This window comes from Sus scrofa, chromosome 8 (assembly GCF_054392235.1).
Source record: "Sus scrofa isolate SSC_HxYL_T2T_F1_AM1 chromosome 8, Sscrofa_HxYL_maternal_Yorkshire_Landrace_v2.0, whole genome shotgun sequence".
NCBI lineage: Eukaryota > Metazoa > Chordata > Mammalia > Artiodactyla > Suidae > Sus > Sus scrofa.
This window is the reverse complement of record NC_139390.1, coordinates 69,795,567-69,818,047: the sequence shown is the minus strand read 5'-3', so window position 1 is coordinate 69,818,047 and position 22,481 is coordinate 69,795,567. Positions and strand designations below refer to the sequence as shown.

At 34.1% G+C, this 22,481-nt stretch overlaps 1 protein-coding gene across 16 annotated transcripts in view; it reads left to right on the top strand.

Annotated features, from left to right (window-relative positions):
* EPHA5 (EPH receptor A5) overlaps nt 1–22,481 on the top strand; it is a 319,713-nt gene that overhangs the window by 86,149 nt on the left and 211,083 nt on the right. The window lies entirely within an intron of this gene.

Here is a 22,481-nt window from a genome sequence, read left to right as displayed (position 1 = left end):
CTCCTTTTAATTTTATGTAAAAAATAATAACAGATTTATCTTTCCCATTTTCCAAAATAAAAGTTTACGTATTCTGAAGGGTAATAAGCATGAGCCATAGGGAAAAGTACTGGACCACATTCAAATTAGCCTTATTGTTCTATAATATCTTACTGGAGTACAAGGTTAATTAGTACCATAGGCAGTATGCATTATTCATCACTGCAATCAGGCTTTTATTCTGCTGGGTCTTTATCATCTGCAAATTGTTGTTCTTCTTATAACAAAACCTTGATAAACTATTGTCATATTTAATTTTTACTGATTTGTATTGGTGATACATACATTAGTGCGTGTACTTTAAATATCCTGATGTCATTTCCATCTAAAAGAATAGTAAGATTAAAGATGAATATCATCTTCTGTATGAGGATAGAAACTTTCAATACAAGGAGCATGAATTATTGTTGCTTATTGTAGGTTTTTTTTCTATACTTTTAATTCATTTTTTCTATATCTTACAGGGAAAGCTTTAATGATGTCAGGTTTAGTGGTGCTAGTTTCTTCTTAAATATTGACCTTCAAAATACATTTTTCTCCTAATACTTTTGAAATTAATTAATTTCCTCTCTCTCAGTAGAATATAAACTCCCTGAAACCAGGGACTTTGTTTTCAGTAGCACATAGAGCAACAACTGGCTTTTACCTGAAACATTTTTTTTCCCCTTTTAGAGCTGCACTTGTGGCATATGGAGGTTCCCAGACTAGGGATCGAATCAGAGCTGTAGCTGCTGGCCTACACCACGGCCACAGCAATGCCGGATCCGAGCTGTGTCTGTAACCTACACCACAGCTCGCAGCAATGCCGGATCCTTAACCCACTGAGCAAGGCCAGGGATCGAACCTGTGTCCTCATGGATACCAGCCGGGTTCACTAACCACTGAGCCACAATGGGAACTCCATTTTGTTTCTTAACCTGAAACATTTTAAAATGAATTTAATGAACATGTGTGTATATTTGCAAATAAGAATATATGCCTGTTGATTAATAGTTTAGTAAAACTTTTACTGTAGAATTAAAAACAAGGAAAGAACACATTGCCTCAATTCGAGTTCCTGTATTTTCCCTTCTCTCATATAAAGGAGACAAGGATAGAAGGAAGGGAGAGTGAAGGTGGCAAAGACAACATAGAAATGATGCTCTGGGAGTTCCTGTGGTGGCTCAGTGGTTAACGAATCCGACTAGGAACCATGAGGTTTCAGGTTCGATCCCTGGGTTTGCTCAGTGGGTTAAGGATCCAGCGTTGCCGTGAGCTGTGGTGTAGGTTGCAGATGTGGCTCAGATCCCGCATTGCTGTGGCTTTGGTGTAAGCCGGCAGCTACAGCTCTGATTGGACTCCTAGCCTGGGAACCTCCATATGCCACAGGAGTGGCCCTAGAAAAGGCAAAAAGACAAAAAAAAAAAAAAAAAAAGAAAAGAAAAGAAATGATGCTTTGTTACATAATTCAGAGATGTAGAATCAACAGAAAGTCATCTAGCACTAGGTTCAATTTGCCTTCATTCTACACCACTGCAGACGGAGTTTTCCGTAAACATGGGTGTGTTGTTAAATTTTCTATATCTTTTTTTAATATAAATCATATGACTGAGATTACCCTACACAGCCCAGCAACAAGCCAATTGCAAGAGATGTTGGAATGCAATTTTAACTTTCCCTCTTCCCCAGGGACTACACAAGATACTTTCATAGATATCTCTGTAACCTTCACTTGTCTGGAAGACAGTTATCAGAAAATTTCAACTGCAGCAAGGCACTCCAGTTTATTGCTTTTTGATAATTTGTCCATAAACAAATTCTCTTTTTTTTTCCCCCATAAGCTAAGTTTAGGAAAATCTTTGAGATTGTATTCTTTTTTTTTTTTCTCCCCCCTCATTGCTAGTCAGCTCTGATACTCAAACAATAATATTTTAGTCATTGTCCTCCAGAGGAAGATGGAACTAAGATAAAATATTTTATGAGGATAGAATGCCCTATTTTTCTTATTTAATGTATAGTTTTCCATTCAAGTTAGAGCCTACAGTTTGAAATGGAAAGTTACATAAGATGTAGTTAAAAATACCTATTCCCCTGCCTAAGCCTAAAATAGAATTGTGGCATCAGGAAAATTAGTTATAAATTGTTTGTCTCATGGAAATTTCTACCCATATTGTAGTTACCACATTAACAATGCTGGATTCAGTCTCTTAAATCTGTTCTTTCCTTCAGAACACATAGATTTCCTTTTATATTTATTTTCCTAAATGAATTTGCAAATGTTTGGTGCAACCCAGCCCTGGTTTTTGAAATATACTCATAGCCTCAAATCCATCTTCTCATATATTCACACTCATATGCATTCCCACAAAATCAAACATGACTATTTGCCACTATATTTTAGTTAGACTTTGTAACTAAGATAATTTTGTTATAATTTTAAATGTGTAAATGTGAAGAATTATAAACAAAGCATTGTTAAAACAGACATTTTTCTCACAAATTCAGCATTTAATACAAGTCCATTTAGAAACCTTCCATTAAATTAGTATGAAATAGTTATTATGGTAATAAATTAACTATTTCTAGCCTGTATTTCATTTAAGGAAGTAAAATGCATTGAAGACATTTTTAAATCAAAACCATTTATAGAATTTTAGCCTACCTATGTTAGGATAAGCAAGAATTTTAAATGTCCCTATGACTAACATACATATTTTAAAACTTATTACCTTTATTTTTATATATATATATATTATTATTATTATTATTTTATTTTTTTTTTTTTTTTGCTTTTTAGGGCTGCACCTGCAGCATATGGAAGTTCCCAGTCTAGGGGTCAAATTGGAGCTGCAGCTGCAGGCCTACTCCACAGCCACAGCAATGCCAGATCCAAGCTGCGTCTGTGACCTACACCACAGCTCATGGCAATGCCAGATCCTTAACCCACTGAGTGAGGGCAGAGATTGGACCCACATCCTCATGGATGCTAGTTGGGTTCATAACTCACTGGCCTTGCTCAGTGGTTAACTCATCCACATCTGGAACTCCTAAAACTCATTACCTTTAGTCTATGTAATCTCTATAAACTCATAGGATGAAAATTTCAGTTTCAAAGATCCAAGATAGATCAATGAAGACAAGGGTGGTAAATGGTGTCTCAGAAACCTTCTCTGCCAGATACAGATGACCATGGGTAAGTCACTTTACATGAGAGCTTCAGTACATTTTTTGAAGTGACAAATTGGCTTAGTACAGTGCTTTTCAGAAATGGGTTTCCTGGATGTATTCTTCTGGTCCCTAACCATCTTTATTAGGAGGTTTGTATTTTATGTTTTAATTAGAACAAAAATCTAAAAAATAAAAGTGCCTTAGCCTTTTTTGGTGCTGTAAGAATATAGCAGAGACTAGATGGCTATAAACAACAAACATTTATTTCTCACAGTTCTGGAAGCTGGTGCGTTCAGGATAATGATGCTGGCATATTGGGGGTCTGATAAAAGCCCTGTTCCAGATGGAGACTGCTCTTTCTTTCCCTGTCATCACGTGGTTAGAGGGGGTAGGGATGCTGAGGAGCTTCATTTTAAAGAGGAATTAATCCCGTTATTGAGGGCTCCACACTCATGATGTAAGTACCTTCCAAAGGCCCCGCCTACAAATACCATCATCTTTCAGGGTTAGGATTTCAATATAGGAACTGGGGGAGAGAGAGCACAAACATTCAGACTATAGCAAAAAGTAATTTGTTCTAAAACTGACTATTGGCTAAACAAACATTTTCTTTAGGTCTACTCATGTACTTTTTCCAATAAGCCCTGTATGCAGATTTAATTTACCTAAATATTAATTATTCAGAGTAAAGGTAAAAGAATAAAAATTGACAGAACACTGTAAACCAGCTATAATGGAAAAAAAATCATTATATTAAAAAAAAATACAAAAAAACAGGTAAAAGAATGGGGCCAGGTCATTTGTTGCAGGCCCAAGCAAACGCCAAATGAAAATAATGCCAATTGCATGAATAAAACTTTCATGACACTTTAAATATAGAATAGTTTCAAGAGGATTGAATTATCACCTTGTGTTGAACTCAGAAGTTCCCCATGTAATGACAGAGAGTTGAGTCAAACATAAGCATCTGACTTGCAGCTCACAATCTTGCATTAATAGTATTGTTAATTTGAATTTTATGCTTTCTATAATTTTGTTTGAATTAACTTTGTAATATTATCTGGTTTCATAGGTGTAGCCACTGTAAACTAATAATTTTATTTTCAGCTTTACATTTGTATGAGTAAAGTAAGGTATTAGAATTTTTTTTGGTCTTTTTTTCCTTAGGGCTGCTCCCGCGGCATATGGAGGTTCCCAGGGGTCAAATTGGAGCTGTAGCCGCCGGCCTACACCACAGCCGCACCATTGCCAGATCTGAGGCCTGTCTGTGACCTACAGACAAGCTCATGGCAATGCCGGATCTTTAACACAGTGAGCAAAGCCAGGGATCAAACCTGTGTCCTCATGGATTATAGTCATAGATTTTTTTTTTTTTTAATTTAAGTAAATGCAGAGAATTTGAATGTTTTGGAACATTATTCAAGTTTTAGAACTCTGTTAAAACGATCTCTGTCTCTTCTTAAAAATGAAATCATTGGATTATTTTCAGGTTGATTAGTTTATACACATTTACCATCAACTATATACACTTTAGGGCTTTTTTTTCAAATATTAATAGAAGGGATTAGGTATTTAAATGAATGGAGAAATCCTCTAATCTTTGTTGTATATTCAGTATTTGCACTTGCCTAAGTTACTTGCTCTTTAAATGATGATCCCTGAAGAATTATTTTTAGCACTTTGATCTATGTTTGTGTCTTCGCTAATAGGCTAACTCAATAATAATAAGTCCTATTCTTGTTGGCTTAAAATTGTTATGCTCAGAAAAAGCAGAATTTTTTTTTTCAGTTTTTTTTTTTTTTTTTTTTTTTAATGGACACATGTTGTTTGGAAATCAGCTCTTGAAGAAACGGAAATGGTCTGATTTGAATCACGCTGACTGAATTATGTTAAGCACTGATATGTTGAATATTCCTTATATCAAATATGGGGAAAACAAAATCAATGAGTAATAAGAGAAATCATATTCCTGATTTAATTAGGAACTATTTTGAAAATGTTATGAAGCACCAGCAGCATAGCCAGACATTCTAAATGTGATTGCACACATTTATTCCAATAGTCATGCATCTCACATTGAAACTTTAAGCTATGCTGCCACAACCCTGAAATGGCAGTGTGAAATGGCTATGCACATCCATCCACCCCAAGACCTACACTTCTACATGCAAATACCTCTTCTCTGTCCTCTAGTTATTCAGTCATGCATTAGAAGAACAACACTGACAACATAACACAGGAGATGAAATCGTAGAAATTCCACATTCTCATGCTAAACTGCTCATTTAGATATTTGTAGTTAAAGAAAAAGGAATTCCCATAAAAACGTTTTAATCACCTTTGAAAACAATATTTTTCATTTTCAAGTACTAAAGGAAAGTACCATACCTGCCAGCTGTAAAAGCATGCTTTATATAGCAATTTCTATCTTAGGTTAACATTTCAAAAAACTAAATAAAGTAATTGTTTCGAACTTCAGCTATATTTTCTAGTTTAAAGTCTAATTAAGGATCGAGCTAGTATAGTATAGTATTTGATTATAAGCAAAAATATACTCTTACTGGTTTTAATAGTAGGCTTTAGCATTTTAAGCCAATATAGAAGTCTCTACAAAAGAAAGCTATAACTCTAGATTCAGGAATAATGCTAGAATGAATAAAAGCAACATTGGGGGTATTTTGTGTAGTTCTTCTCTTATATTTTTTTAGTGTATTGCCAAGTTAATTGCCTAAGTCTTGACACTAAATATTCGTTATGTATTAATTTCTTGGTAAACCTCAAAACCTGTTTTCTAATGTGTCCTGTCTTTCTCCCCTTTTATTAAAAAAAATAAAAAATAAAAAAGTTAAACAACATACACACTTTTCATTGCAGATATCTTTACCTAAATACAACTTTAATTTAAATACATTGTTTACACAGAAGAAGTGTTTACAAGTTTTCAGTACATTAATTGTTGTTAACATTTTGCCCTGAACTTGTAGAGATCATTGGCTCAGATCCTGCGGAGCCTGTGCTCATTGGCCATTCATCTGAGCTGTGTGTCTGTCTCCTTCTGCTTCCTGGGACTGTCCAGGCCCTCCACAGGCAACCCTGGCTGCTTGCAGATGACGTGCCCCGGCCCTGCCTTCTTTTCCCAGTGATGGCTTTGGGAGACTCAGCACTGAGCCCCCCCTGGTGGCTTACCTGCCCTGCACCTTCCCTGACTCCTCCACCAGTGGGTTGTGTCAGAACACTTCCTTGGGAGAGAGGGAGGTGGAACAAACCACAGCCATCAATTTTAATCAGTTTAAAAGGTTAGGAGTAGCAAGACCGTTTTACGTATGTATTACAAAAAACAGCCGAGGCTGGGGTGGAGGTATGTTAGGAAGAGTATATACCAGAAACTTGTAGATAATCCCCAAAGATTTACATATTTGGAAAGGGTGTGAGGATTAGACAGATAGTTAAGAGAGTTAGACATTAAATATACATATGGTATATTGATATATCTCAAGAAATAACCCACTTTTTTATATTAAACTTTTTTAATAATTAACATGTTTTAAATTATTCAATGAATATTAGTTGAGGGCAATTAAGTACTAGATATGCCATTGCAAGAAACACAGGTTGAACAAAGAACAAAGTTCTTTGAGTTCCTGAATTCTTGGAGATTATTTCTAGTGTAATGGGTAACTTCACAATCTGGTGTGAAGAAGTGTGACAGGTTTTGTAAGGGCACCTCAGTTTTAATGCTAAGTACATATTTTCCCTTTGACCTTTTTCCTTTAAACTAATTTCCAGAAATTGTGACTGGGCTTCTACTGCTAGTCTAGGTGGTTGTGTTTCTTCATGTGTAAGGTAATGGTTTTGTCTAAAATGAAGCCTACTTGTAAATAATCTAGTCTATTTCTGATTGAGATATAAATAATGGTAAATATGCAGAATTTGCTTGAAACTTTCAAGAGGAATAATAAATATATTGGGCTTAAATTATAATAATATAAATTAACTGACAGTGGAAAGACTTTTCCTGCCATAGTCCTGCTAAACATCACATCAACCCCCTTATGAGCTTTAAGAAGTGTAATTATAGACACATGATATAGCAGACTTTTTTAATCTCCTAAAATGTTGTAATTGTCACTGGCTTATAAAAGCCTTTGAAGTGAACTGCCTAATAGCACATGAATGAACATAGCTAAAAGTATTAATTAAAGATACCTTGTAAATACTGAGGTACAATAGATAAAAATAGTCTTTCCACAAGAGGAATTCTCATATAGATTTAAAAAAACTATATAGTCAGCAAATATAAAATTTGCTCTTAAGTAAATAGATTAAAATTATAGTGATAGCAAATTAAACATACATCTGTGTTCAATGAATAAAATAATAATAATTATAAAAATAAACCTTACCTTCAGATATGATTTTTAGCAAATGTTTCTCTGATTGGAAATAAAATGCACATGCAGACGTTCTATTAGTAACAGTGTTAGCAAGATATATACATGTTCAAGAAAAGTAGGATTTCTTTTCCTGTTTTTGTGGTCTATAAAATTTTCACTCTCTTGGTCTGGAGATGTCACTCAAACTGATGAACTTGGAGTGAAGTGACAAGGGACTAAACATTTGCATCAGGTATGAAGTGAAGGCCTGAACTCCCAGGGGTGCTACTCCAGATGCCTGCCCATTCTAACTTCACAAACTTTGCCTGTGTGTTTAGGGAGAGAGATTTCCCAAGTGAATAGAGTTATCAAGTAAGTGACAATTCGTAGCAGAAAATAAAGCACGTCAAAGTCTGTGGTGAGTTAACAGGATATTTTAGTTCCTCACGTTTATGTTTTACACTCAAATGCATACATACTTTAGGGATGACATTTAACCTGTTGGACAAATCAGAGAGAGATGACTGGAAAGATGCTAAGCCTCTTTGGGTGAAAGGTAACTGCACTTTCCACATTGTATATACTCTGTACGTGTCTTACTATTATTCTTCACCATTTTCTCCACATGGATGCAGAGCTCTGCCACAGGGATGTTTCTAAGTTTAGACCGAAGTTGGAAAGTGTCAGGCCTTTGATTAATTTTATATTATTATTTCGAATAGAGTTCAAAATATCTTCAGGTAGTTCTCATTATCTTAGGATAGTTATGGGGAAGTTGCTCTTGAGTTAGTAACAAGGTCATATATTTAAAACTAAATCTGCTTATGAGCTTGATCCTTTTCCTTTATAGGAGAAGGAGAAGTGGCAAAACTCATGGGTGGAAATAAACCACTCTAATGCTAAATATGATGCCCCCATCCCTTGGAGGAAGGTATAAGGAGAAAACCATTGAGACCCTGAATAGATATTTGTAAATAGGTAGCTTCACTATGTAGTAGATAATTCAGATTGGTTGCCATCTCCATATTGAGTTACGGAAGTAGTAGGTGGGGAGACTAGATGATTTCTGTGTCATAAAGTTGCTGAGGGGTGGGATTTGTGCAGTGAAGGAGGAGGTACATGGTGGACTACTCAGCTTGGTCGGAGTCCCAGCACTGAGACTGCTGACCACAGGATTGAGCAGGAAGATGCTGTAAAATGTGGCCTGCTCAACTTCACTGGGAGAGAAGTCATGTTGTGATTCATGTTGGGATTCTCCTTCTGATCTGCTTGCTTGTTCTAGTTCGTGTGTGCTTTATGTGGATTTCTCTCTCCTAAAATTGCTTGACTCTTTACATTGTTTTCCTGGATTTATCCTTTTCAGTAGCTAGTAAAATCACAATTTAGATCTTCCACTTTTTTGTGGGATACTGTTTAAGTTATACCCCTATACCAGCCTCATTTCTTTGTCCCTAGAAGAGAAACACTGTCCAGTAAAACCAGGGATTTTAAGGTTAGACTTTCCCGAACCCTGACCTTGAACTGCAGGTGGGACACCAGAGAATTCATCTGGAGTTGCAGGGCTTTATAGGAAATGTCAGGAGGTGACAGACTTTCCCAGAAACACTCGACATCTCAGAGCGTTATTGGAGCATTTGCCATGGCACCCAGTACTTTCCGAGAAAGTGATTTTTAATGACCACGTAATATCTCTAGATATGTATATACTAGCTATGTATTTACCTGTTCTTGGACATTCAGATGACCTTTATTCTTTGTGGAATGACATTTCAATAAATGTCCATTTAAACAAATATTTATATTTCTACTTTTTTAAAATTATTCAATGAATTTTTTACATTTATAGTTGTACGACAGTCATCACAACCCAATTTATAGCATTTCCATCCCAAACCCCAGGTGCATCCCCCCACCCCCCAACCTGTCTCACTTGGAAACCATAAGTTTTTCACACTCGGTATCTGTTCTGCAGAGAAGTTCATTTTGTCCTTTTTTTAGATTCCACATGTAAGTGATAGCATTTGATGTTGGTGTCTCACTGTCTGACTGACTTCACTTAGCATAATTCCTAGGTCCATCCATGTTGCTACAAATGCTGTTATTTCTTTCCTTTTAATGGCTGATATTCCATGTGTATATGTACCCCTTCTTCTTTATCCACTCCTTAGTCATTGGACATTTAGGTTGTTTCCACGTCTTGGCTATTGTATATAGTGCTGCAATGAACCGTGGAGTACATGTATCTTTTTGAGTCATGGTCTGCTTATTTTCTGAATATAAAACTTGAAGATATTTTCAAAGCTTTTGAAATATATTTAAATACACCTTACAGAATTGTTGTGATAACTATGATAACTTATTACACAAATAGTGAGAGTGAAGGACACACTGTCTTCATTTTACTTTTTTCTATTTCTGTTTCCTTATGCACTCATGATTGTTGGACTCCATATACATAAGCAGAGGGAAACTCTGCAGAGAGCTAGGTTTATAGCCACAATAGTTATGTAAACTTTTTAATTTGTATATACCTCAGGATATCATAAAAGGTGATAGAAATTTACAAGCATGACTTGTACTGTCTAAATTTTTTCCATTGATTTCACCTATTACTGGGATGATTCATGCTTGGAGGCTATTAGATGTGGTTGGGACTTAAGTTTAAATATCAAGACTTAATTCTGTTTCTAGTCCATGTATTTACTTCTAAGAATGCCTGCATTGGAGGTTGAGTAACAGCTTAAAGTGATAAAATAACTAATATTAAGTATGATGACATTATGATAAATAATAAAATTACTATATCTGTAAGTATATACTTGAAAACTAATTGCAGAATGGTTTGGGGAGAAAATCTTCTAAAGATAAAAGTAAGCCTTTGTACTCTTGGCTTGAGCCTAGAAGCCACATCATTAATTGGGGATGAAGTTTAAAGAGGAACATGAGAAATTCATGACCAGTCAGTAAAATCAAACAGAAAACATCCTTCCAGGTAGAGAACTGTTTCATAGTTACCCTTACTGCATAATTAAGTTCTTCACTCCTTAAGAACTTATTTTCTTTACAGCTCTATAAAGGCATCAGTTTTGAATCATGAAAAAATGATTCATACTTTATAGTTGTATTGCACTGTAGAATTTACTGAAATCTTCACTAGGATCACAAGTTATTTCTAAAAATATTTTCAACTACACAACCATAAAAAATGATAGAGAAAACAGCATATCCTAGGCCATTTATATCAATATGTGCTTCAATTACAATGGTTTTATTCATTCAAAATTTGCTTTTAAGAGTTAGCATTGAAGGTGATGTAGAACAGAAATTACAGTAATTAGAGAATTTTATTTCTCACATGGAATATATATAACATGATTTTGGAAAACTTATTCTAATTTGTTTACTTTATAATATAAAAATAATTTTTGGAAATTAATCTGACTTTGCTCACAAATATTGAAATACTATTGTGCAGAATTCTGACCACCTGGAGAAAAAAAGAAAAAATTAAAAAACATAAACAAAACAAACATTAAGACAAACTCCCCGTGACTAAAATGTACATCTGTACTGAAGAACAATAGATACTTAAGAGCTCAAAAAATGAACTTAAATTGAAAGGTAAGTTCTTGTGAGTGCTACAGTTAAGAAAAAAAAAGGAAGCAAGGATTGGAAAACATGAAAACAAAGAGTGCTAAAGTGCTGTTTGAGGCACAAACCTCTCCTTGCAATCCCTTGAAATTGTTCATTTTTTAGTGTTATTTAAGCCTTGATGCTTAATAAGAAAAGTGAAAGAATCAATGTATTGACAGTTTCATTCACCTTCTCAAGCAGTCAGTTTTGTGAGAAATCTCCAAAACAGTCCTGTGATAATCTTCTTCTAAATTGCATGAAAGTTCATTAAACCTAATTTAAACCTGTTGATTCAGAGCATTTAGGAAATATAAATTTCTTAAATTATTTTCCTTGTAAGTGAGCCATACGTTGCATTTTACTGTTAAGTGGGGCATCTTGCCTTATCATCTCTATGGTATCATGTTTAAGGTACTTTAAGTGCCTTACATTTTTTCTCATTTAACTACTCTAAGAAACCTTCCTGTTTCTTTTCTGTTCCTCCCTTATCACTTTCTCTCATGAAGAAATGATTTTAGAAGAAAATTCTCTGTTTACTAAGTTAAGTAGGATCGTGGGAAAGAGGAAAGAAGGAAGGGGAAGGAAAGGGAGAAGGGGTTGGGGGAGAGAAGGAGACCAATGAAGGTTCGTCTTTCTTGTTTCTCCTGGTTATATCACACACAGTCTTTCCAGAAACCATAACATCTTCTCACTGCATGTTTCTTTCATCTACTCTGCCTTCTCCTCAATGTGTATCATAACCTAAAACTTACTATTAAAATATGACAAGTTAATGGAATATTAGGAGTTTTCTTTGTATTGGTGTTTGAACAAACTATGATATGGTAACCAATTGAAAGTAAATTCATACAGTAGTTTAAAATACACATAGACAAACGTTGCCATGGTTTTTTTTTTTCAGAGATGAAATCTTACAGAATCCTCATGATTAGCTATGTCTTTTATCTGAGAAGGTGAGAGGATGTCTGTTCTTTAGCTGATCTTCATCCTTAGACAATGACCTTTTTTATCTTAGAGCAATGAAACTGAGATGTTTAATAAGGATTATTCTGGAAAGGAGAGCTACGATCTTGGTCCATTTCAAGGCTCAGGAAAGTGGGATCAAAAGAAGATTCATGTGTCTTTGTGTATGAGGGTAGACTGGAAGGAGGTAGTCTGAGAAGCCCAAGGCCATCACCCTGGAGAGTTACAACCAAGCAGCAGATCTCAGACTGTATGACTAGATTCAGAAAGCTGGGTGCCATCTCTTGACTTGCAATAATTCCATGATTCATTAGTGCTGTTCTGAGATTGTATACAGTAACCTGATATTTCTGATTTTAAAGCTTTCTAGATCTTAATACTTGATAAATTGTCAAAGCCCCTGATCCTGGTGTAGTTTAAAATTAAGGATACAGGTAGAAGTTCAGTCTTAGCATCCTCTGTAAGGAAGCATATGTTGGAAGGAGGGAAGAACTTTGAACTCAAGGAGTGTGTAAGTTACACTGTTGCCCAGTGGTCTGGCCTCCTTTCTGGTCAGTAATATATATTTATGTATGTATGTATATACCTGTAGGCCAACCCCCATCCTGAATGGAGGTTTTACATACACACACGTGCGCACACACACACACACACACACACACACATACACATTCATTTAGTAAATTTTTTGTCACTGTGGAAATTTTGGGCTGTATATATTTTTATTCATTCCAAAAGGAATCTTCTATAGCAAGGAATATTGTAAAATTTTGCCAAATGTTTGATTAAACTCTAAGCTTAATTTTTTAATTTAAAAAATTAAAAATCAAACTTTAAACTATGTTATCTCTAGGACTAAAAGATGAGGATGTGCCAAACCAGGATTGGAAATCATCTTATTAGGGGCTATATACCAACTTAACTTCCAGATAGTCAATTTTGAGGTGAAATGGTAAAACTTATGCATGTTAAATATAGAAACTCTTTTAAAAATGTACTTATATATTTCCATAACAAGTGAATGATTTAGGGTCCATTTGTTTATTCTTTTGTGTGTGTACTATATTCCCATTTTTCATGCGTCTTTTGAATAAAACAATGCAAAACAATCCTGTTTTAATTGTTTTTCATTTACCTGAATTTACCTGATCCCAATTAAAGTTGTCCCAGAAATACTTATATTCTCTAAGGATTTAAATGTGAAACCTCAAATTCAACATTGTTTTAATAACTTAAGAGCAAGGGAAGTTTTTCTTTATGTTTTATTCTATTAAAACATTGATTTTTTTTTCCTTTTATGATCCTTAAATATAGTATCTACCTTGCAAAGGTATATTTTTCTCTCTTCATTTTAAACCACTCTTTTGAAAGGACACTTGGAAAATAGTTGGGTTAATTCCTATAAGACAAAAATGGTCATTTAAATTCATGAAAGAAAACCAATTAATTTCCCCTTTACCAAATATTTACTGCATTTGGCTTTGTAAATAATTGGGGGGGAGGTTAAAAATTTTATAAAGTATTTATTTGAATATTATGAGCCTAATCTGAATATTTTTGTTTTATTTTTTTCCTTAATATTATTGATATTACAATAGCTTCATTGGCTACTAATCTCTTCAAAGTATATATTTGAGATATGCATTTGTGACAGTTTCATGTTTGCATAGATATATTATTCTCTGAAATAAAATTGGTGGGTTAAATGTTGCTTTTAAACATTTTAGATCTTTCTATGCTTAAGAAAATAAGAAAAGTTATTTTTAAATGTACATCATGATAAAAGGAAGTAACTAGTCATATTTAGTATTAGAATATGTGCTGATTCTTTAATGATTAAAACAGTATATTAAAGCTGAAAAATCACTAGAGAAATACTTATGATCTTAAATGTAATATAATATTCATAAAATCAAAAGTTCATTAATAGATTCATTTCTTTCATTATTTATGAGAAAGTGATACCTTTGAAAATGCATTTTTAGGATATTATTTCTGTTGATATGATATTTCTGCTTTTCAAGACAAGTACTTTACTGAAATTAGTTGTTCTCTGCTTTTCAAGGCAAGTACTTTACTGAAATAGTTTTTCTCTGTAAATTGAATGATAGTTGTTTCAAAACTTCTGTTGATATTTTCGTTAAAGTAGAATAAAACATAATTTTGAACCAAGAAGATTGAATATTAAATAGAAATAGATTTAGTGTTAATGATTAATAAAAATATTTAATTTTCTGTGGCACATTTGATATTTAGCTGGTATTTAAAATGGAATCACAGTCCAAATATAATATGTGATTCTTTGATATTTTATGACAAATCATGAGTAAATCTTTCATAACACAAGGAGAGTTTTCCATCCTCGGCCTTTATTAAATCAAATGCAACAATATTTGGGATAGATATAATTATATTAGGTGTCCAAAAAGTGCTGTGTATTTAATTCTCAAACTTATTATTCAAGCAAAACAACTATATTTCCATGCTTCTCCTTTAACAGCTGCCATTGGAATCACACCTTAAAGGATGCTTTACTTTCCCAGTAAGTTCCATATCTAGCAAAATTTGAAAGTTGTTTGAAAAAAAGACACTTGCCACTTACAGTAGAAAGTAACATTTTCCCTAGAGCAGATAAAAATATGTGGAATCAGGACCAAAATTTTTTGCCATAGCCAAAGAGAGGGTCTTTTCTTGAAGTCAGATGTGTTTTTGATTAAAAATAGAAATATGTAGTTCCCATTGTGGCACAGTGGAAACAAATCTGACTAGGAACCATGAGGTTGAAGGTTCCATCCCTGGCCTCACTCAGTGTGTGTTAAGGATCTGGTGTTGCCGTGAGCTGTGGTGTAGGTTGCAGATGCAACTTGGATCAGCCGTTGCTGTGGCTGTGGTGTAGCCTGGCAGCTGTAGTTCTGATTAAACCCCTAGCCTGGGAACCTCCGTATGCTGCGGGTGCAGCTCTAAAAAAGACAAAAAAAAAAAAAAAAAACTAGAAATATATTTTCAATATTGATTATTCATGATTATAATTAGATTTTCATTGTATCTGTACCAAGACTTTGAGTATGAAAGCCAGACATTGCTCCACCACACCTATGAAAAACAATCAAAGAAAAGGATTAGTTTATCTGTTGGTAGCATCTAAAACTAGAGGGACAGAACATAATATCAGTCTGAATCTGAAAGAATAGGATGGTGTCAGTGCTGAGAACATAAATCATAAGTGAGTCCTACATCTACTCCAACACAGAAATATTCACTGATCCATATTTTGGGTGTCACTGTGGGTAAGTGGAGTATACGTCTCAAGCTCTTTGGTTAATATGCATAGCCATATACTATATTTAGTGCTTCTTGCAGAAGATACTTTTAGACATATACATTCAGATATTACAAGCTGCATTTTTAATGAATCACTTGAAAGAAAATTGCATTTTTATTCCATTCAATTTTCAGTCATAGGCTGTCATAAACTGACAAGAGTTTGGCAATCATCAGTTTGTACTTGAACATTTACTTCTTGTTAGAGTTCTTCTCTTTGTCTTTTTTACACCTTAACAGCTAAGATAACTCAGAGAACCTAATTTCTGATGTTATGGACTAGCTTACATGTGGCACTATGCCAGCTGTTTAAAATACATGTATCTCCTGTGGCAAGAAGTGTCAGTTCGGCATATGGCCATTTATTAGACCAAATATTAAAACTTAGAAAAGAACATCAGTGTTCTGATGAAACCTGTTGACTGATGGAGGTTACTAAGAACTTCATTTTTCATGGTAAATACTCTACCACGTTCATCTGTTTATGCCTCATATAATCAAATACTTTAAGAACCAAAACTTTTCAGGAAACACAAAAATCTTATAATTATCTATAAAAAGTAAAAAATATTTTTTTTACCTTTTGCTTTTAGAGCACTTTAGAAATAAATACTTTCAAGCTTCTGTTAATTGCCAGGCTTTGATGAATGTACGAATAGAAATGTGGAGTAAGTGTGGATGGGTGGGTGAGTAGGTGTGGTCGGTGGGTGATTTTTTTTTTTTAAGTATGTGAGACCTTATGGAGGATGGCCATGCATAAATGTGCATTCCTGAAATTCCCAGTAAAAAATGAACCTACATTACAAAAAAAAAACAAAAAAAACAAAAAAAAAAGATTACTCCAAAATAAATGTTTAAAGAGTCTGCTTTCCCAAACCACCACTGTCTGTTTTAAGAGGTGTGTAAATATGCTACTGTTTTGGTAGGAAAAACAATTTATAACAATTAGAGTGCTGTCACCTGCATTTTACTGCTACTAAAGATATGAATGGTGTAATATAGACAAGCCCTGCAAATGACAAATATGGGCCTTGCTAACTGGCAGACGTCTCTAGCCACCTGAGAGTTCTAGGGCCTATATACTCAGTGCCACTACTGTGAATTCAATTGGGGTAGCATTATTCTGCCTCTCTGGATTTCTGTCAAAATAATAATGATAATAATAATAAGGAATGATAGGAAAAAAGAAAAAAGAAGGTGGGTGGGTGGAGTTGACAAACGGCCATGAAATTGATTTAGCAAATGATTCACCTTTTATATGGCAGCCTTAACTGCTAAAAAAATTTGTTACAGAAAGGTGTTTCAGAGGCTTCTTAGTTTCTTGGAGTAGGTTTCTGTGGAACCCTGTGAGGTGTTACTTTGTGCATTGCAACTGGATATGAAAAGTGTTAAGCGATGCCCTGCATAATATCTGTATACATCTGCCAGAGAGAATTGTGTGTTTAATACACACTGCAATTTAATCCATTTAGACTGTTATTATATTGTGACATGTACATTGAACATCTTTGTTGCATGAATGGAATTACTAAATAGAAAGAGGAGACCCCATTGTTTTCCGTATTACACAGTCATGAGAAAATAGAGGCAGACCGCTCTTAATTACCTTATTTCCATGTTGTGAAAGTAGGGCCCCCACAGAGGTCTCTTTGTAATGCAAAGGATAGTGGAATTGTGAAAGACAGGTTTGAAAGGATATTTTGAAGGAAGTGGAAAAATCAAGGTTATAATCCCAGAATTGGCTAAATTGAATATCACAGCATTTCTGGCATACCACATTTGAAGTAAAGATCATTAGGGGGAAAAATTGATAGAAATAGTCTACTAGTTATTGTCTCCAAAGTACAATAGGAAGGAAATGTTTTTAATAATTTATTTGAAATTATAAACTCACAGACTATTCTTAATTCAAATTAATATTTTGCTTATGTTCTGTTCAATTTTTATTTCTATTATAAATCAGTCTTTTCAGAATTTTTGGTTGTGTTTTCACTGTCAAATATACACTTACTGTATATGTGTGGTAACTATAGTTTAGCATTCTCATAACTTTCAAGATTATTTTGTTCTTTTAAAAGTTATTGTTTTCTGCCATACTATTTCTTTGGCCTTACCCAATATGCAAGTTTTCTAAATTTGATGAAAGTGGAATATTTCTTCAAGTATTAGTTATGAAAATAACTTAGCTAATAGATTTGTACATTTTCAGAAATAGAAATTGACCAAAACACACTGGGGTGGAATAATGTAAATTGTATTCTGAACAAAGTGGAAATTATGTAAGGCCATATTGGAAATCCCTTGTTAAATTTTTCTGGAACACATAACTATAAGTTCATGAGTCTTTTTTTTTTTTTTTTGGCAAGCAAATGTTTCATCATTATATCTGCATGAAAATATACTCGAAGCATCACATACAACTTGCTAGTGATCAGGAACTATTTTTTTTCATTTCTAAATAATTTTTTTAATTTATTTTTTTATTGTGACTTCCCCAATACGATTTTTTTCTACTGTACAGCATGGTGACCCAGTTACACATACATGTATACATTTTTTTTTCTCCCATTATCATGCTCCATCATAAGCGACTAGACATAGTTCCCAGTGCTACACAGCAGGATCTCATTGCTAATTCATTCCAAAAGCAATAGTGCAGGTCTTGAAATTAAATACTTTGTGAAGAGAGTTTTCAAAATGAAACTGGATTAAATGTACTAGACACTAAATTTAAAGTGCTCTTTTCTCAAGATTGCTTAATGATAGAAAATTTATCTGGCTAGAGCACTATTAACTCTGATCTAATTAGCATTTGGGTCACCATTGACATTGCAGCTTATCTCCCGAAAAAGTTTGTTACGCAAAGGTGTTTTAGAAAGACCCTAGTTTCATGAGTGCATTTTTAAGGAATCCTGTGAGATGTCACTTAGTCTATTGCAACTGGATATGAAGAAGGTTAAGTGGCTCTTTACAGAACATCTATATACTTTGGCTGGACCTCCATATAGTATTTTTAATTACTTATATACTAATTGATGATGGATTCTGTATATTGAATGCAAGGAAAGTATAGAAAACGTAAGATTTGTTTCAGAATGCAATTGTGCAAAATAGTACTATAAATTAACTAATGAGAACTAAGTTATCATTCCTACATGCTTACAAAAGGTTGTGAGTATGGATTGTTAAGGATAGACATATGTGTGTCTTTGTGTATATATATATATACACACACACACACACATATATATAAAATAAAGAGAAAGGTCTGTACAAGGTGAAAACAAAATATATATAAGCTATTTGTGGATTTACACAAAGTCTAAGATCATGTAGATATGAGGGAGAAAAAGAATGAGTAATGTTGATAATCTCTTAGTGTAATATTTGAATTTCCAACAACTGGGACTCTAAGAATTACCCACAACTGATTAGAAACTGTAATTTAGAGAGTTATGTACTGCACAGAGGACTATGTATGACTGGGTCACTTTTCTGTACAATAGAAATTGAAGAAACACTGTAAATGAAGTATACTTTAATAATAAAAAAAACCTGAAGAATTAAAAAAAAAGAAAAGTTAGTTGAAGTGGTTCTACCGTTTTAGACAAAGTTTCTGTCTTAGGTTGAAGAACTTTGTGTACTTTGATTTTGAGGCTCTTTGGTATCTATGGTATATATTTCTAGTAGCACCTTCAATTGATATGTAAGAAAAACATTTCTCTTGAATTATTTGGGATAATAAAATCACAAGTTGAAATATGTATGCAAAGGTAAAATCAAGACTGAAAGAAATTTTTTTTCTTTTTGTTTAAAAGTTTATTTAGGGAGTTCTCCTTGTGGCTCAGTGGTTAACAAATCCGACTAGGAACCATGAGGTTTCGGGTTCGATCCCTGGCCTTGCTCAGTGGATTAAGGATCCGGCATTGCCGCGAGCTGTGGTGTAGGTCACAGAGACGGCTCAGATCTGGTGTTGCTGTGGCTTTGGTGTAGGCCGGTCACCACAGCTCTGATTAGACCCCTAGCCTGGGAACCTCCATATGCCGTGAGAGTGGCCCTAGAAAAGGCAAAAAGACAAAAAAAAAAAAAAAAATTATTTAAAGCATACCAAATAGTAAGAAGGGAGAATATCCAATAATGTATTAGTTCCCCCACTTAGTACTAGATAGTTTACAAAGGATCTGAAACAAAGAATAGCTTGAGAGGAAACTTTCTAGTAAGTATGGAATATGTTATAGTACTTGTTTTAGTTTATTAGACTTGAATTTTTCTAAATAGCTGAATAAGTTCTAAAGACATGCTGTTGAAATCATTTAGTTACTGCAGGTTTATATATAAACCTCTCATTACTTATACAAGATCTTTCTTGTATTCTGCAGGTTATTTCCTGAATAAGTAATTCTGTCCTTTTCTAAGGACAGAAATGGGGAAATTGCTTTTTCCTCCAATTAAAAACTAACCGTGACTTCATGTGCTGCTAAGTATTTTCGTCAAAAGAATGCTTAACTCAATCCTTTAATTTTCACCATGATCAATAATAGGACAGGTGATTTTGGTATTTTTTGCTATGCATATTGGAATTTCAGGCCGATTCTTCCTTATCCTTTCCTAAGATTATATCTTGAGAAACTTGCTAGTAAAACTGCAAATTTTTTATTGCAATTCCAGTTTCTCAAACCTAACTATATAATGTGATATCTTATTAACTGCTCTTTTAGAAAAAAATAACTATATTTCTCTCTGTCAGAAAAAGAAGCTGCGAGTATGCAGTGATTAAGGAATATTAAAATACCTTCATGTTTGCAAATAATTCTCAAGTGTTCTATTTCTCCCTTCTTTGATGGAGGAACTGAGGATAGCTCTTAAAGACCCCTTTTATAAATATTAGCTGATAAGAGTAATCAGTTACGTTTTCATCAGCCATCAACACTTTAGCAAGACCTAAGAAATAAAACTCAGTGGGTTTTGAACAGGGGATAGCTCAGCCAAATTGAGCCTTAAAGTAAAATTAGCCAAAAGGCTTCATGTAAATTACGTATGACTAAAAGGAGGGATAGGAAGAGGGGAAAAAAAAGTAAAGGAAATGAATTTAAACTATATCTTCTTGAAAGTATATTTCAGCACAACCACATCACAGTGTTTTAACTAAAACAAAAATTTAATGCAACAGTATATTTAATTAATCAATGTGTTTGATATCTTGAAGTCTTTTGATAGTTTCTTAAAAAACAGTATTTCTTAAAAGTGTGAAAGAACTCTATATAAGCTTGCCTTCTGACAACTGTAATATAGTAAATCACTACTTTCATAGGTCAAGAGTATTTGGTGTGCATATTCTCTGTGACTCCCTTGCATAATGAACCATATGTCTTACCCATTCTTGTATATATATGCAGTTGCAAAATTCCCTTATGAATTTTCAATATGAACTGCCTATGAAAAAAACATCAAAATACCTAGTTGTTTTTTCTTATGTTAATATGAAACCTTGTTTCAAGAAGAGCAAATTGCATTTTCCCTGCTTACACTTGAGGAAATTCAGGTATACCCCTAAAATTTTACAAACATTCAGCTACATTCAAGGTTATGTTGGAGAACCCTAAAGGTCTCAAAAGTGTACAAGAAAAACCATTGAGAAACATGGCCTTAGACATTTAAATATAAACTGTGGTCACTTAGTGTCAATAAAATCAAAAATCTGAACACAAAAGTGGCACTATTCAGTAGTAGTAGGAAATGTAGAACCAAGTCATACTAATATCCCTAAATTATCATTGAAATAAAACCACAAAAAGTTCCTTTGAAATTATAAACCTTAAAGCTTTCTTGGATCCTAGTTGAGAAATGCTATCCTACTGTGTCTGTAGCATAATTTTTATGCCTAGTATATCTGGTTCTTTCAGGGAGTGATGGCCAGTGACCTTCCAACTTGACTCAAAATTCCAAATAATCAAAATAATTAATGGAGTTCCCATTGTGGCTTGTTGGTAACAAACACTAGTATCCATGAAGACATGGGTTTGATCCCTGGTCTTGCTCAGTGGGTTAAGGATCTGGCATTGCCGTGAGCTGTGGTGTAGCTCACAGATGTGGCTCAGGTCCCATGTTGCTGTGGCTGTGGCATAGGTTGGCAGCTGCAGCTCCGATTCAACCCCTAGCCTAGGGTCCTTCCATATGCTGCAGGTGTAGCCCTAAAAAGCAAAAAAAAAAAAAAAAAAAAAAAAAAAAAGCTCTGTTGTATTCAGTTGAAGGTCTGATAACCACAGTTAACTAGTTTACAGATATTGATTAAGTTGATTCTGTGTATTGTCAAACTGGATGGTCACCAGAAATGTCTTATGATATTACACTCTAGTGGGAGTCAAGAGAAACACTACTGTATTGAGAGCAGCAAAGCAATTCTTTCCAGGCCCTTTTGTTTATCTTCAATTTCCTAGTATATCAATCTTGCTTAAAAGTTATTTCCTAGAATGGTTTCCACCCCAACCTTTTGTGGTTCATTCTGCCCTATGGTTTCCAAGAAATATACCACAGATCAATACATGTGTTTGGCTTTTAACATAATGGAGGTGCATGGACTTGATGATAAGTTGAGGCATTGAAAGAGTTTAAACCAATACAATATGTCTTAATTTCAGTGGCCTAATATTCCTGTTGATCTCACTTTCTGTTTTTACCCAATACATATATTTAAATACTAGTGAGAAATTAGAAATAGACCACATGATCAATGGACCACTAAAACAGCCTAAATTCAGAAACACACCTGCCCACCAAATTGTGCCTTGCCTCAGAACATTGGACTCTCAATCTAACCCTGCCTGCCCTTGCTTATGAATGATGCATCCTAACAGAGGGACAATGGGACTATCTTTTGCTTTTAAGAATTTTCTAATGAGAAATTTGCTTTAGGTAAGCTTTGGCACCTTGAATAAAATGTCAGGTCTCCAGGAAGAAAACCTGGGTTTATGTCTACAGCAGATGTAAATAGATACTCAACAATTA